Genomic DNA, 15,688 nt, shown 5'->3' with positions numbered 1-15,688 from the left:
TTTCCATCCTCTTTGGTTCGCAGGGTACATGGACATTTCTGCTGAGCTATTTGGAAGGAAGAGAACAGGTCGACGCCCTGACCCCGACAAGCCAAGGTTGCCGGGGACTGCAGGTCTAAGGATCCAATCATGGCAAGCCAAGGTTGCCGGGGGCAGCGACATTAGATAAGTCTTTCTCCCCCACTCTGTGCCCCCACATGAACCTTGAATGTATAAGACTTCGCTCGCTCTCATACCATCTTGCTCCCTCTGTCCCGTGTCTGAAAACCTTACTTTGGGCCGGAACTTGGTTGTAGTGCGGTGAGAAGAGGGCGAGCGAGGGGCCTAATCCTACTCGGCCCCTACCTCCACCAAGGGCGTGAGTGTAGCCGATCCATAGAGTAGGAGAACGCGAAGGCCTGTTGCCGGGATACAATGTTTATCTTAAGATAACAAGTACGCGTTCCTCGGTGTGGCCCTCGCCCACGCGCAAGAAAAACCCGGCAAACACCCTTCTTTGCATTCATACGTTGTAAACAAGTACAATTCATACAGAATGAGTACACGAGCGAAGGGATTACAAGATCTAAATTCTACCAAGGCCCGTAGGCTTACCAACTAAAAAAATATAAGTGCCTCGTGATCCCCGTTCTTGCCCTTTTCATCCCAGGTGCGGCAGGTGAAGGCAAAATGAAGGCGACGGGGAACACTCCGATGGAGAGCTTGATGAGGAAGGCCCTCGGTAAGGCACATGGCCGAGGGGGGGGGGCGGCGCGGTCAGTCGGAGTCGGAATTCGCCCGCTCGACGCCCTCGTCGTCGCTGTCGATGTCCTCCTCGTCACTCCCGCTTGAGGAAGAGCCTTCGTCATCGGAGGAGCTCTCCACGCAGCACTTCAGGTGAGTTCTCGAGTCTCCGAAGACCTTGACGGAGAGCAGGCCGTTCTCCATTAATTAGAAATAGAGAATGAGCCCTGCCGTCAGGCTATGCATACGAGCAATAGTCTTCCATCCGCGACGAAGATACATGACGTGAGGGGCGGAAAAGTCAACGTCAACCCGCGTGCCGCCGTTCCCGCAGCCCCTCATATGCAACCTCAGGGTCTAGGATGGATCGAGCTCCATATCCTGAGCGAATGGAGCAGGGAGACGAAGGCGACAGCGCGGTGGGCGGCAGCCTGATGAAGAACTCACGAGGCTGGTCCCTAAAGTGGCCCTCCATTGGAGGAGGCATCGCTGGCGGAGGCAATGCCGGTGCGCCGCCCCGTCCTCCTCTTCCCCGAGTGCCACGCCGACCTCGGCCTTGCCCCTCCCCCTTCCTCTCATGGCCGGCTCCGCCGCCGTGAGCTCTTGGGAACGAGGGACGCGCTGTCGAACAGAGACCCTCACTGCCACCGTCGAAGGGCCGGCGCCACCTCTTGCCATGGCAGATGGAAGAACGGAGCCTGGTGGAAGGAGAGGAATGGTGAAAGATTGTGGGATGACATCCCCTCCCCCTTCTTATAAAGAGGCGAGGTCGGGGCTCGGCCGCCCCACTCAACCAATCCGGCCATTGGGGGTGCAGGGAATCGGGACCGACCCGCCGCTCCAATCAGCGATGACCCAGTTTCCCACCTCGTTATTTAAGGTTCGTGCCCCCCCTCCGCCCACGCATCCGCCACCTGCCATCTCGGGAGCACGGGGGACATGTGGCGAGCAAGCAGATATCAGGGGGACAGGTTAGGCAACTGTTCTCCACCCCGTGATCGCGGGGCGCGAGCGCCTTGAAGACCACGACCCAAGTCCACTCAGTAAATGAGTCGCGCCTCTGTGTTTTCCTCTTTTTATGGGGAAGGCACGAGCCTCCTCTTTACCACGATGTGACGCATGCATGCGGAAACCGCCCCATACATGATCCCCACGTCACGCATGACCCCCCCACGTCGCACGTTCAACGCGGGTCATGGGGAAGCGCAGCGGACAGAAAAGTTACAGCAGTAAAAATCTGCGCCGCCTGCCCGCGCACCGTTCTGGGCCTAGCCCAACAACGCATTGCGCTTACGTGTGGCCCAGGCACAGGGGCTCCTCTCGGTGTACAAAAGTAGGGGCTATCCTTTTGCACCCCTTTAATTGTGCCCGGGCAGTCAGAGCCGCGCCCACGGCTTCACTGAGAAAGACAGCCAGAGCAACGCCAAGACTAGGGGCACAAAGAAAGCAAGAGGGAGAGGTGGACTCCCCCGGCATGTCTTTTGCCGGGGTGGCTTCCACAGCCCCGACAAGATCCTTGCCGGGGCAACTTGCCTGACGCCAGCAGAGCGCGCCACCCTTGAGCCCAAGGGTTTCCGACGCCATCAGCCACATCAAAACAAAGGCTCGGGAGGCACCTCCATGGTGGCATGCAGATCTTTGTAGAGATCATAAATACACAAGATTGGATGAGAACCAGAAGACGACGATCCTTGGCGAGATCCTTGCCGAGGAAATCCATGAGACCCCCGGCAAGATCCTTGCCGGGGACGACCGCGGTGCCACGGCAAGACCCTTGCCAGGCCCTCAGCAAGACCCTTGCCGAGGATGTCTGTGGGGCCACAGCCAGGCCCACGTCAGCCAAGACTCCATCACCGCTCCCATGCAGCTACTAGCTCAACCCTTTGGGCAGGCGTCTGTCTAGCAGCGTGCGGCCTCCACACCAACTCCGCAAGCACCTGCGTGGTGGCATGCAGATCTTCGTGAAGGCTCTGCCATCACGCCAGCCCAGCAGCCAGCCAACGTGGTGCTACAACGTCTCGTCAGCTCGGACGCGCGTCGGAGCCATGCGAGGCGGCGACAGCTGGGACGAGCTTCCTTGTCGTCCCCGATAAAGCAAGAGGGGCATGTCGACAGCGGATTAAATGCATTTGTCCGATGGTGCCAGAGGATAGACTCAGCCGTGATGCACCCTTCCACCTCCTGTGTACCACTGTGGCGACCCCTTTTATCTATAAGAGGAGGCCCAAGGCGTACTAGAGGGGGATTCGGATCTTTGGAACTAGGGAGACACCGTAGCTAGTACAAGAACTCAAGAATACTCAAATATACATCAAAGTAGGACTAGAGTATTACGCGTCTCCACGGCCCGAACCTGGGTAAACGATCCTTGTGCCGACCACCAGACCCGCTCTTTGCACAACCCCACGCCCGCCAACCATAGAAGGGATCCCAGTGACCCCATCGGTGTCGTTTCCCACCGACAAAAGGATAGAAGAGCCTAAGCTTGGGAATGCCCTGGCATCCCAAGCTATTATCCAAGAATGAGCAACCAACTAAGCTTGGGGATGCCCCCGAGTGGCATCCCCTCTTTCTTCTAACGACTATCGGTGTTTTACTCGAAACTATATTTTTCTTCGTCACATACTATGTGTTTTGCTGGGAGAGTGTTGTATGATATGAGTCTTTGCCTATTTTATTTTGTGTTTTAACTCATCAATCCTTGTTGGACACACCTATTTGAGAGAGCCAAAATTATGTCATGACTTGTTAGAATTGCTCTCTATGCTTCACTTAATTTTTCTTATGAGCTATGGACTTGCTCTAGTGCTTCACTTATACCTTTTTGAGCACGGTGTACTTTAGTATTTTTGAAGAAATGCTCTCTTACTTCACTTAGATTTATTTGAGAGTCAGTACAATTTTCAAGAAATTCTCTCTTCCTTCACTTAAATTAATTTGGGAGAAAGAAATATTATGCTTATGATCTTCACTTATATTTGTTTGAGCTTGTAAAAAGCAACACATGAAAATTAGTCCCAAAGTGATATATATCCAAGAAGGATATAATAAAAACTTTCATGAAGATCATTGGACAAAATAAACTTGATTCTTAGTAATAGTTTTGAGACATGACGATGTGATATGTGAGTTATCTTGATGAATAATTATGCTTAGTAAGAATATTGGTGTTACGGTTTGTGATTCCCTATGCAAGCACGAAAGTCAATAGTTATGCAGTGAAATTAAATCCTACTTATGGTGCATTACTCGGTGTTAGTTATGCTTAATGCTCGCTTATGAGATTATCCATTTCTTGGTTGGTCGCTTCCCAATCTTTTGCTAGCCTTCATTTTGCACTAAGTATGATCACTACTTGTGCATCCAAAAACCTTTAAACCAGTTTTGCCACATGATCGACTATATCTACCTATATGCGGTATTCTTTTGTTGTTCTAAGCAAATTTGCATGTGCGATCTCTAATTTTGAAAATAAACTTCCCTTTTGTGTGTTTGTTTCGCTCGCGAAGCAGTGAGGGGTGGCTAATATTTTCCATGCTAGATGTGTTATTCTCAAGATGAGTGTTTATTCACTTGTCATTGCATGAGAGTAAGGCAAAGTTATTAGGGATGCCCAGTCCCAAAATATAAAAACGAATTTACTTTATGTTGTCAAATAATAAATTCCTTGGAAAGTTTTAGTATGGAGGGAAACTGTGGATACGGCTAGCCATGGAAAGTTGAAGTATGATGGAAAAATGAATAAACTTTATTTTTTTGTTTGGGACCGCCTATGATATATCTATGCATGGAAAGTATTGGGAACTCTAAGTCATTTTCGTTGGTGGGATGGATACACCTCCCAAAATGTTTTTATCTCTTAAGTTTTTCGCTTTGAGCTCTGGCACCTCTACAAATCCCTACTTCCCTCTACGGAGGGCTTATCTTTTACTTTATGCAATTTTTATTTTGAATTTGAGTCTCCATCTTCTCTTACAAAAGCACCAACTAGGAGGCAATATGGTCGTACTTGAGTATTGGACAGAGCTAATATGCGAGTGTGTTTCATGAATGGATCAATGGTTGAGCATGATTGTATAGGGATAGCTTATTTTAGCGTTGATATTTTGAAAGACCTAGCTGCTTGTTGATATGTTTGAGTATTTAAATTATCATGTTAAAACTAGACTATTGCTTTGAACAATATAAAAGTCTAAATGTCCATGCTATAAAGAAAGAAATATGATATGACATGTTAGGCAGCATTCCATATCAAAAATCCGATTTTTATCACTTACCTACTCGAGGACAAGTAGGAGTTAACCTTGGGGATGCTGATACGTCTCCAAGGTATCTATAATTTTTGATTGTTCCGTGCTGTTATATTTTCAATCTTGGGTGTTTTATAATCATTTTATAGTCATTTTATACCATTTTTTGGTACTAACCTCTTGACATAGTGCCAAGTGTCAGTTCCTGTTTTTTTCATGTTTTTTACATCATAGAAAATCAGTATCAGACGGAGTGCAAATGCCATGAAAATTTACGGAGAATTTTTATGGGCCAGAAGGAACACTACGGGCCCTGGCTGCGCTTGGGGGGTGCCCCGAGGGGCCACAACCCACGAGGGCGTGCCTGGGTGGGTTGTGCCCACCTCGGGTGCCCCCCGGACCGCCTCTTTGCTCTATAAATACCCCAAAAATCCCGGAACCCTAGGGGAGTCAACGAAATATTCATCTAGCCGCCGCAGAGTCCAGAACCACCAAATCCAATCTAGAAACCATCTCGGATGGGGCTCACCACCTCCATTGGTGCCTCTCCGATAATGCGTGAGTAGTTCTTTTTAGACCTTCGGGTCCGTAGTTAGTAGCTAGATGGCTTCATCTCTCTCTCTCTCTCTCTCTCTCTCTTGATTCTCAATACAATGGTCTCTTGGAGATCCATATGATGTAACTCTTTTGCGGTGTGTTTCTTGGGATTGATGAACTTTGAGGTTGTGATCAGATCTATCTTTTTATATCCATGAAAGGTATTTGAGTTTCTTTGATCTCTTAGATGCATGATTGCTTATAGCCTCGTATTTCTTCTCTGATATTTGGGTTTTGTTTGGCCAACTTGATCTATTTATCTTGCAATGGGAAGAGGTGCTTTGTAGTGGGTTATGTCTTACGGTGCTTGATCCTAGTGACCGAAAGGGAAACAACACGTATGTATCGTTGCTAATAAGGATAAAATGATGGGGTCTATCTCTACATAGATAGATCTTGTCTACGTCATGTCATCGTTCTTATTGCATTACTCTGTTTCACCATGAACTTAATACACTAGACGCATGCTGGATAGCGGTTGATGTGTGGAGTAATAGTAGTAGATGCAAGCAGGAGTCGGTCTACTAATCTTGGATGTGATGCCTATATAATGATCATTGCCTGGATATCGTCATGATTATTTGAAGTTCTATCAATTTCCCAATAGTAATTTGTTTGCCCACCATTTGCTATTTTTCTCGAGAGAAGCCACTAGTGAAACATGCGGCCCCTGGGTCTTCTTTCTCATATATTTGCCTTTGTGATCTATTTTCCTTTGCTTTTATTTTCAGATCTATTAATCCAAAAACCCAAAAATACTTTGCTGCACTTTATTTTATTTGCGATCTATTTATTCAATCTATTACAACTTTCTCCCATCACGCACCAATTCCTGGCACCGTTACCTGAAAGGGATTGACAACCCCTTTAACACATCGGGTTGCGAGGATTTGTTATCTGTGTGCAGGGGCTGTTTACATTGTGTTGCTTGGTTCTCCTACTGGTTCGATAACCTTGGTTTCATATTTGAGGGAAATACCTACCACCGATGTGCTGCATCATCCTTCCTCTTTGGGGAAATACCGACTAGCTTCAAGCAACATCATCCGGCACCCTGCCAGAGGGGGAAGCCATCACCGGAGGCCATCTCCATCATCCCGGCAGCCACCATGATGTGGAGGGCGTAGTTCACCCTCGAGGCTAATGGTATGTAGCAATAGCTATGTGTTTGATCTCTCCCTCGTGTTCTTGATTTGGCATGATCTTGATGTACCGCGAGCTTTGTTACTATAGTTGGATCATATGGTGTTTCTCCCTCTCTACCTTCTTGTGACGAATTGAGTTTTACCTTTCAGGTTTCACTATTATCGGATTGAATACTAATATGGATTTGAGAACACTTGATGTATGTCTTGCACGGGATACACGTGGTGACAATGGGGTGTTCTATTGATTCACTTGATGTATGTTTTGGCACTCAACTCACGGATTCCCGAGGTGACATTGGGGTAATCTATGCATAGGGGTTGATTTACATTTTCATCCTTGTTTCTCCGGTAGAAATCTTGGGGCACTCTTTGAGGTTCTTTGTGTTGGATTGAATATTATGAATATGAAGTTGTTTGATGCATATCGTATAATTGACCCATGGATACTTGTGGTGACATTTGAGTATCTAGGTGACATATTAGGGTTGATTGATGTGTATCATATGGTGTTACTTTAGTACGAACTCTAGGGTTCTTTGTGATACTTATAGGAATAGCTCAAAAGATTAATCAAAAAGAATAACTTTGATGTGGTTTTGTACCCTACAAGAAATTCCATCTTATGTTCTCCGTGATAGGAACTTTGGAGTGACTATTTGTCGCATGTTGAGGGATTGCCATATGATTTAATTATGTTGTCATTGTTGAGAGACTTTGCACTAGTGAAAGTATGAACCCTAGGCCTTGTTTTCAAGCAGTGCAATACCGTTTTTTCTCACTTTTGTTGCTAGTTACCTTCCTGTTTTATATTTTCAGATTACAAAAATCTATATCTACTATCCATATTACACTTGTATCACCATCTCTTCGTCGAACTAGTGCACCTATACAATTTACCATTGTATTGGGTGCGTTGGGGACACAAGAGACTCTTTGTTATTTGGTTGCAGGGTTGTTTGAGAGAGACCATCTTCATCCTATGCCTCCCACGGATTGATAAACCTTAGGTCATCAACTTGAGGAAAAATTGCTACTGTCCTACAAACCTCTACGCTTGGAGGCCCAACACGAGTCCACCAGAATAAAGTTGCATAGTAGACATCAAGATCTTTTCTAGCGTTGTTGCCTAGGAGGTGAGTGCTTGAAGGTATATCTTTAGATATTGCAATTGAACCTTTTATTTTCTTGTTTTATCACTAGTTTAGTTTATAAAATAAAACTACAAAAAATGGAATTCACATTGCATCCTATGCTTCATCTTTTTAATGTCTTCCATGAAAATGATGGAAATGAAAGTTGTGCTCAAGTGTTAGAAGAAGAAGTCAATAAAATGTTTGGCACTAAATCTTTGAATGATAATCATGATTGCAATGTTGTTAGTGTGCTTGCTATGAATATTCATGATAGTAATGATGATTGCACTAGTCATGATAAAGATGTTTCTTATAAGCACGTCAATTTTTGTGAAGTGAATAGAGTTTGCGAAGACATGCCTTATAGGGATGATAGATTTTGTAAGAACCATAAACATGATAAAACAAACCGGTGGCTTAAGGTGATAGATAAATTTGCTACAAAATTATGCTCTCTTCATCCCATTACTTGTGAACTTTGCAATAGAGTTGGACATCTTAATTTCCAATGCATACTTTTTAATGATCGAATTGCGGCCAAATATTGCAATAACTTGATCACCCTTGAACTTTATAATGAACTTTGTTTATTTTGGGGGTGTGAAGAATTGTCACATAAAACTAGTTGGTTTGATGCATTCATATTCACAGACCATGGTGAAACTAATTTGAAGGAAATCTATATGTTTTGTATGGTAAATTGCAATGAAAATGCTTATATTGCCAACTATAGAAAGATGGGAAAACCAATAGAATATAAAATAAATACTAATGAAAGGGTAAAAGCTATCCATTTTCCCTCCTATTGTCTCTCGTGATGGAACATGTTACGAGAATGAGCTTCCTATGCAACCAATCTCATCAATAAAGAGCTCCAAAAAGTTGATTAAACCCACACATGATGTGGAGAAGAGAAAGAAAAGATGGAAAAAGCAAAGGTAAAAAGGTATCCCTCCCAAATTATATTGCTCCGATTATTGTTATGCCTCATGAGAATGAATCAAAAATAAATGTGGAAGATGACATACTTGATGATGATATAGATTATTTGTCTTATGGTACAATGTCCAAAGAAACTATTGAGGATGATTTTGTTATGCCTATTACTCATTGTGATGATTATGATTTGGAAAATAATGATGCTTCTTATAATCTTGAAAATCTTTTTGGCACCAACTTAGAAAATTATGATGACAATAATTGCTACACTATTCGTGCTATTCATACTATTAATGATGAGAGTGATTATGCATATGATACGTAAAGCCGCAAGCTTAGGGATGCTATGTTTGATGGGAATGACATGTTTGAGAAATTATTTGCTGCAATTAATGTTTGTCCCAAGCTTGGGGATACTAAGCTTGATAAAGATGATATTTTTAGCCCCCCAAGTTTTGATGTGCAAATTTATTATGATGATAGCATGCCTCCTATTTATGATGATTGCAATATTTATGAAAGTGGGTTTGGAAGAGTGCAACTTTAGATAATTATTATCCCACTCTTTTGGAGGGTGTTGAATCTTATTATAATGATAAAAGTGGATTTGGAGAGGTCATGACTTTATTTAGTAATGATTCCACTATCTTGGAAGAGGTTAATTGATTACGATGAGAACAAAGTTGCTACTTACGATGATTATTGTGATAACGCCTATGTGATAAAACATGGTGATGATTATATTTATAAAACTTGTCATAATTATGATTACCCTTTTTCTGAACATTACTCTTTTAATGTGGAAACAATTTATAGTATTCAAGTTTCGTATGATACTCCCATTATTATGAATGAGAAGAAAATTGCTCATGTGGAGAGTATTAAAATTTCTATCCTTATGAATCATGAAAAGAATGCTTTATGTGATAGTTATGTTCCTGAATTCATTCATGATGCTAATGAAAATTATTATGAGCAGGCAGGAACATATGCTTTTACGTATCTCAATAATATCAAGTTTACTCTATATGTGTTTAAAATCTTGGAAGTTTTGCTTGTATTGCCTTCCTATGATTGTCGGAGTAAATAGCCATGGGTAGCCTAGCCGGCTTCCCCTGGCCCTTCTGAAAAAAGTTGCGAGCCCGCCCGGCTCTCAAGAATCCAAGGCATGGGGCCGCCTTCCCTTGTTGGTTGCCACCCAGGCCGGCTTTCGGAAGGCGGTCCGACTTTAGCCCTCATGAGAAGGCCGACTCCAAGAAGCCGGCCATGAGAAGGCCGACTCCAAGAAGCCGGCTCCCCATAAAGCGGTCCAGACCGTACCCACAAAAGTTTGCACCCACCTAACGGCGGTGCGACGGGGCATGGCTACAATAAAGCCTGCCACCCCCGAATCCCGGAGCACGCCTGGCACAGTGCGCCGTACGGGGTAGGCATGACCCGTCCGGCGCGGCACTGTTGCCATGTTGACCTTGGCATCACCCACGACGGGCCGCCAGCGTGGGCCACAGACGGTGGGCCCCTTTGAGCAGAGAGACGCCCGAAGGCGGCCACGCCTCCAACAAGTTGGCCCAAGACAGAGCCGGCTCCCCGCAGCCGGCTTGCTGCCTCCTTCGAAGAAGACGCCCCATTAAGGAGACAAGATGCGGTGAGGCTACAGCGATCGCCAGACAGGCGGCGGTACTGTAGCCGCGCTTACCACGATGAAGCTCACGTCAACAAGATGGAGCCACAGTAACCAGCCGCCGACCAGGCCCTGGACAGTGGGGCCTTCCTGTCGACCAAGGGACCGGCAGCCGACGGGACCCACCAGTCGGCGGGCCCCAGCAGCCGGCGCAGAAGCCGGCGAGCGCAGTCACAGACGGCTGGGCCCCACGCCCAGTCGGATTACCATTGTATCCCCGGGGGGAAGGCCTATATAAATCCCCCGGGCACCCATGCAAAGCGTTCGACCCCTTGCTAGTCCTAGACACCACACAAGGAGAAGAAGCAGGCTAGCCGTGCCCTTCTTCCTCCTCCCACCCAACAGCTCAAGGAGCGTTGTGTAGCTACTTGATTCATCTAGTGAACATGCGGGGACCCCGCAGAGCAGCAGTTGGGGTGTTATCTCCACGGAGAGCCCCGAAGCTGGGTAAGATCCGCCGGCGTGCATGTCTTCGCCTTATCCCGTTTCCAGGCACCGGCGATGTCTTACTGGCTCCCACAATGATAAGCCACCCGTTGGCGTATGTCGCACCTACCACCCAACATTTGGCGCCCACCGTGGGGCCAGGTGCACCATCGTCCGGAGACCTGTTCTGGACGGGAACCTTATTCCTCCCCCGCGAGCGTAGCTAGCCCGGCACGCCTGATGGCGCTTGCCACGACGCGCTGCAAGGCGTCACCAGCATCTGCACGGCGAGCAGCCTCGCCGATCTCCTTGACGAAACTCTCATCTCCAACGAGCTCACTTCCGATGCGGACACCGACCACCTCGCCAACCTTCTTGGCCAGCTCCATGTCTCCAGCGAGCCCGCTGCGGACCTGGAGTCGGTTGGCTCCACCGACCCGATGCCTGTCGACTCCGACATGGCCTCCTACGACACCTTCCCCACCAACGTCATGATCTACAACGACCCGCTTCCTCGAGCCGACGGCTGCGATGCTGTCACCACCGAAGTGATGGTTGTCGGCCACGGCGGCCCGGTCGACGAGAGCGCCCGCGACGCCTCGCACACGGCAACCCACGACTTGTCCGCTCCCCTCCCGGCTAATGCCGATGACGAAGCACTGGAGGCACGCCGCCTCACCCTCCTCGCAGTGGGCCGGAGACTGGCCTCCGTAAGATGCCTCACTGAGGCCTACCAGTGCGAAGCTGACCGCGCCGCCTTCGGCACGCCGGCCCCGGGTGGGCCAAGCCGGGCCGGCCTTGTCAAGCAACGCGGCGCCATCATCGCCGACACGCTGGGAGTCGACCGCCCGGTCTATGCCACTCCGCTCGAGAACTTGCGTGCCGCCCAGGCGGCTGTAGACGAGTTGGACGGCTTGGAGGCCGAAGACCTCCCCCACATGACCCGGCGCATCCAGCGATTGATTGACGCAGCCGCGCGGCGACACGAAGCCGACGCCCGCGCGGAAAGCCCTCCCCCGCGCGGAGAACATGGCGCGATGTCCCGGATGCCGACTACGAGCAACACCCGCGCGCGACGCGAGAAGGAGCCGGCTGCCAGCCGCAGCCGGACCCGGATCTCCATCGAGCGAGATGCGGACGGTCATCCCTGAGCCATGGAATGGCGGGGCGACCCGCCTCCGCCTCCGCCCTGTGGAGAGAGATATCCCGCCCCGCCACCAGTGGCGCACCCGACTCTCAGCGGCCGGCTAGGCCGCCGCGAAGGAATCGGCGAGAATGACGCCCGCCATCGGATCGACCGCCTGGCGCGATCCCTGGCGTTGGAAGAAGAAGACGATGTCGGCCCGCCTTGTTTCGGCCCCCGCATCCGCGACGAGCCCTTTCCCAAAGGGTTCTCGCTCCCAAGAGACACGCCCAAGTACAACGGCTCCGTGAAGCCGGAAGATTGGTTGATCGACTACTCCACGGCGGTTAGCATAGCCAACGGCAACCGACGCGTTGCCGTGAAGTACGTGCCCCTCATGCTGCAAGGCATGGCGCGGACCTGGCTCAACAGCCTCAAGCCGCGCAGCATCAACAGCTGGCTAGATTTCACAGAAGCCTTCATCCGCAACTTCACCAGCACCTACAAGGGGGCTCCCAAGCCCAGGCAGCTCTCCTTGTGCGTACAAGGCCCTGCCGAGTCCACTCGCGATTACCTCACGCGTTGGGCCGAGCTCCGCAACTCCTGTGAAGGGGTGCACGAGGTGCAAGCTATAGAATACTTCACAGCCGGATGCCGAGAAGGCACCCTCCTCAAGCACAAGCTCCTCAATGAAGACCGAGCTTCGGGTAGACGCATCCGGAAAGGTACTCAACCCGGCGCCCAAGGCGCCGGCTGGGGATTCCGGCCGACTCCCCCACTCAAACGACCACAAGCGCAAGGGCCCCGCACCGCCTCCCGCTAGTCGGCAGGTGGCCACAGTCGAAGACGCGCCACCTGAAGAGCGACCGGCGCCCAAGAAGCCCAAGGGCGGCAGGCCGGCTTGGCATCCCGCCTTCTCCTACGAGCAAACTCTCGACGCCCCTTGCAAGTTCCACAGTGGCGCGAAGCCGTCCAACCATACGACCCGGAAGTGCCATTGGCTCACCCGAATCTCTAAAGGCGAAGGGCTCACGCCGCCTCCGCCTGCCGGCCCGCTGCCTCCGGCCGCTCGGCCCGCAGTCGGAGCCGTGCATGATGAGTTCCCTGATGAGCAAGCAACCTACATCGTCTTTACAGGCCAGCCCGAAGACCGGCGTAGCAAACGCCAAGAGCGCCGGGAAGTTAGCATGGTCGCTGCCAACCCCGACGGACACATGCATTGGTCAGAAAAGCCCATCAGCTGGAGCCGGGCCGACCATCCGGAGGTGATGCCGTCTCCCGGCTCTTACGCTTTGGTCCTAGAAGCCACCCTTGCAATGGACATACGCGCCGCCCGCTTCTCCCGTGTGTTGATAGACGGCGGGAGCATCATCAACATCCTGTACCGTGACAACCTGGAGAAGCTAAATGTCAAGACGAAGCAGCTCGTGCCTACTCGGACAGTGTTCCATGGCATCGTACCCGGCCTGTCCTGTGCCCCCATTGGCAAGATCAAGATTGATGTACTTTTTGGGGACAAGGAGCATTTCCGCCGGGAAGCGATCTGGTTTGAAGTGGTGGACCTGGAAAGCCCTTACCATGTGTTGCTTGGCCGACCTGCCTTGGCTAAATTCATGGCAGTTCCCCACTATGCATACCTCAAGATGAAAATACCAAGCACCAAAGGCGTCATCACCGTAGCCGGCGGTTACAAGAAGTCCTCTGAGTGCGCAGCAGCCAGCAGCCGGCTAGCCGAGTCCCTTGTGATTGCCGAAGAGAAGAAGATGTTAGACCGAGTCGTGGCCATAGCCGACAAATAGTCGGCTGTGTCCCCTGACCCCAAGGAGCATGATACTCAAGGATCTTTCCAGCCAGTCAAGGAGACGAAGAAGATACCTCTTGACCCCGAGCATCCAGAGAGGTTTGCCGTCATCGGGGCAAACCTGAACAGCAAATAGGAAGGAGAGCTCGCCGATTTCCTCCGTGAGAATCGGGACATCTTTGCATGGTCCCCCAAGGACATGCCGGGTGTTCCGAGGAAATTCGCCGAGCACAAACTACACGTTCGAGAAGACGCAAATCCAGTCAGACAACCCCTTCGCCGACTGTCGGAGGAGAAACGCAGGATCGTAGGGGAGGAGATAGCCCGGCTTTTGGCAGCCGGCTTCATTATGGAAGTTTTCTTTCCAGAGTGGCTCGCCAACCCGGTCCTTGTGCTAAAGAAGAATAACAAGTGGCACATGTGTATAGACTACACGAGCCTCAACAAGGCCTGCCCCAAAGATCCTTTTGCCCTGCCAATGATTGACCAAGTGATAGACTCCACAGCCGGATGCGAGCTGTTGAGTTTTTTGGATGCTTACTCCGGATATCATCAGATAAAGCTAGATCCGGACGACCGCCTGAAGACCGCCTTCATCACGCCATTTGGAGCCTTCTGCTACCTGACTATGACATTCGGCTTGAGAAATGCCGGTGCCACTTTTCAGCGTTGCATGCAGAAGTGCCTCCTCAAGCAGCTCGGCAGGAACGCTCACGTTTACATGGACGACATCGTGGTGAAGACGGAGAAGCGCGTCACCTTGCTGGGAGACCTCAAGGAAACGTTTGAGAACTTACGCCGGTTCCAAATCAAGCTCAACCCCGAGAAATGCGTGTTCGGAGTGCCAGCCGGCCAGCTCCTAGGCTTCCTGGTCTCCGAACGCGGCATCGAATGCAACCCGGTGAAGATCAAGGCCATCGAGAGAATGGCGATCCCCACCAAGCTTCGAGACATTCAGAAGTTCACCGGGTGCTTAGCCTCCTTGAACCGCTTCGTCAGCCGTCTCGGAGAGAAAGCTCTCCCCCTCTACCGCCTCATGAAGAAGAGCACTCACTTTGAGTGGAACGACTAGGCCGACGAAGCTTTTCACGAGCTGAAGAAGATGCTGGCCACGCCGCCTGTCCTCACGGCGCCGACTGAGAAAGAGCCCATGCTCCTCTACATCGCCGCAACCAGCCGGGTGGTCAGCACCGTCATCGTAGTCCAGCGCCCAGAAGAAGGCCGAGCCCAGCCGGTCCAGAGGCCGGTGTATTATTTGAGCGAGGTGCTGTCCGCCTCAAAGCAGAACTACCCGCACTACCAGAAGATGTGTTACGGCGTGTACTTCACCGCCAAGAAGCTGAAGCCCTACTTTCAAGAGCATGCCGTCACGGTCGTATGCACTGCCCCGCTAGCCGAGATCATAGGCAGGCGGGACGCATCCGGCCAGGTGGCGAAATGGGCCATCGAGCTGGCCCCCTACACGATCTTCTACTAGCCCCGCACTGCCATCAAGTCCCAAGCACTGGCCGACTTCCTCGTCGACTGGGCCGAGACCCAGTACCTGCCGCCGGCTCCTGACTCCACCCATTGGCGCATGCAGTTCGACGGGTCCAAGATGCGCACCGGCTTGGGAGCCGGCGTCGTCCTTACCTCTCCGAAAGGCGACAAGCTCAGATACACGCTACAGATCCACTTTGCCGCCTCCAACAATGTGGCCGAGTACGAGGCACTCATACACGGGCTCCGGCTTGCCAAAGAACTTGGCATTCGCCGGATCCTATGTTATGGCGACTCGGACCTGGTGGTCCAACAATCATCCGGCGACTGGGACGCCAAGGACGCGAATATGGCGAGCTACCGCTTCCTGGTCCAACAACTCAGCGGA

This window comes from Triticum urartu, chromosome 7A, assembly GCF_056163025.1.
Source record: "Triticum urartu cultivar PI428250 chromosome 7A, HENAU_Tu73, whole genome shotgun sequence".
In the NCBI taxonomy this organism is placed as follows: Eukaryota; Viridiplantae; Streptophyta; class Magnoliopsida; order Poales; family Poaceae; genus Triticum; species Triticum urartu.
This window is presented reverse-complemented; position numbering follows the sequence as displayed.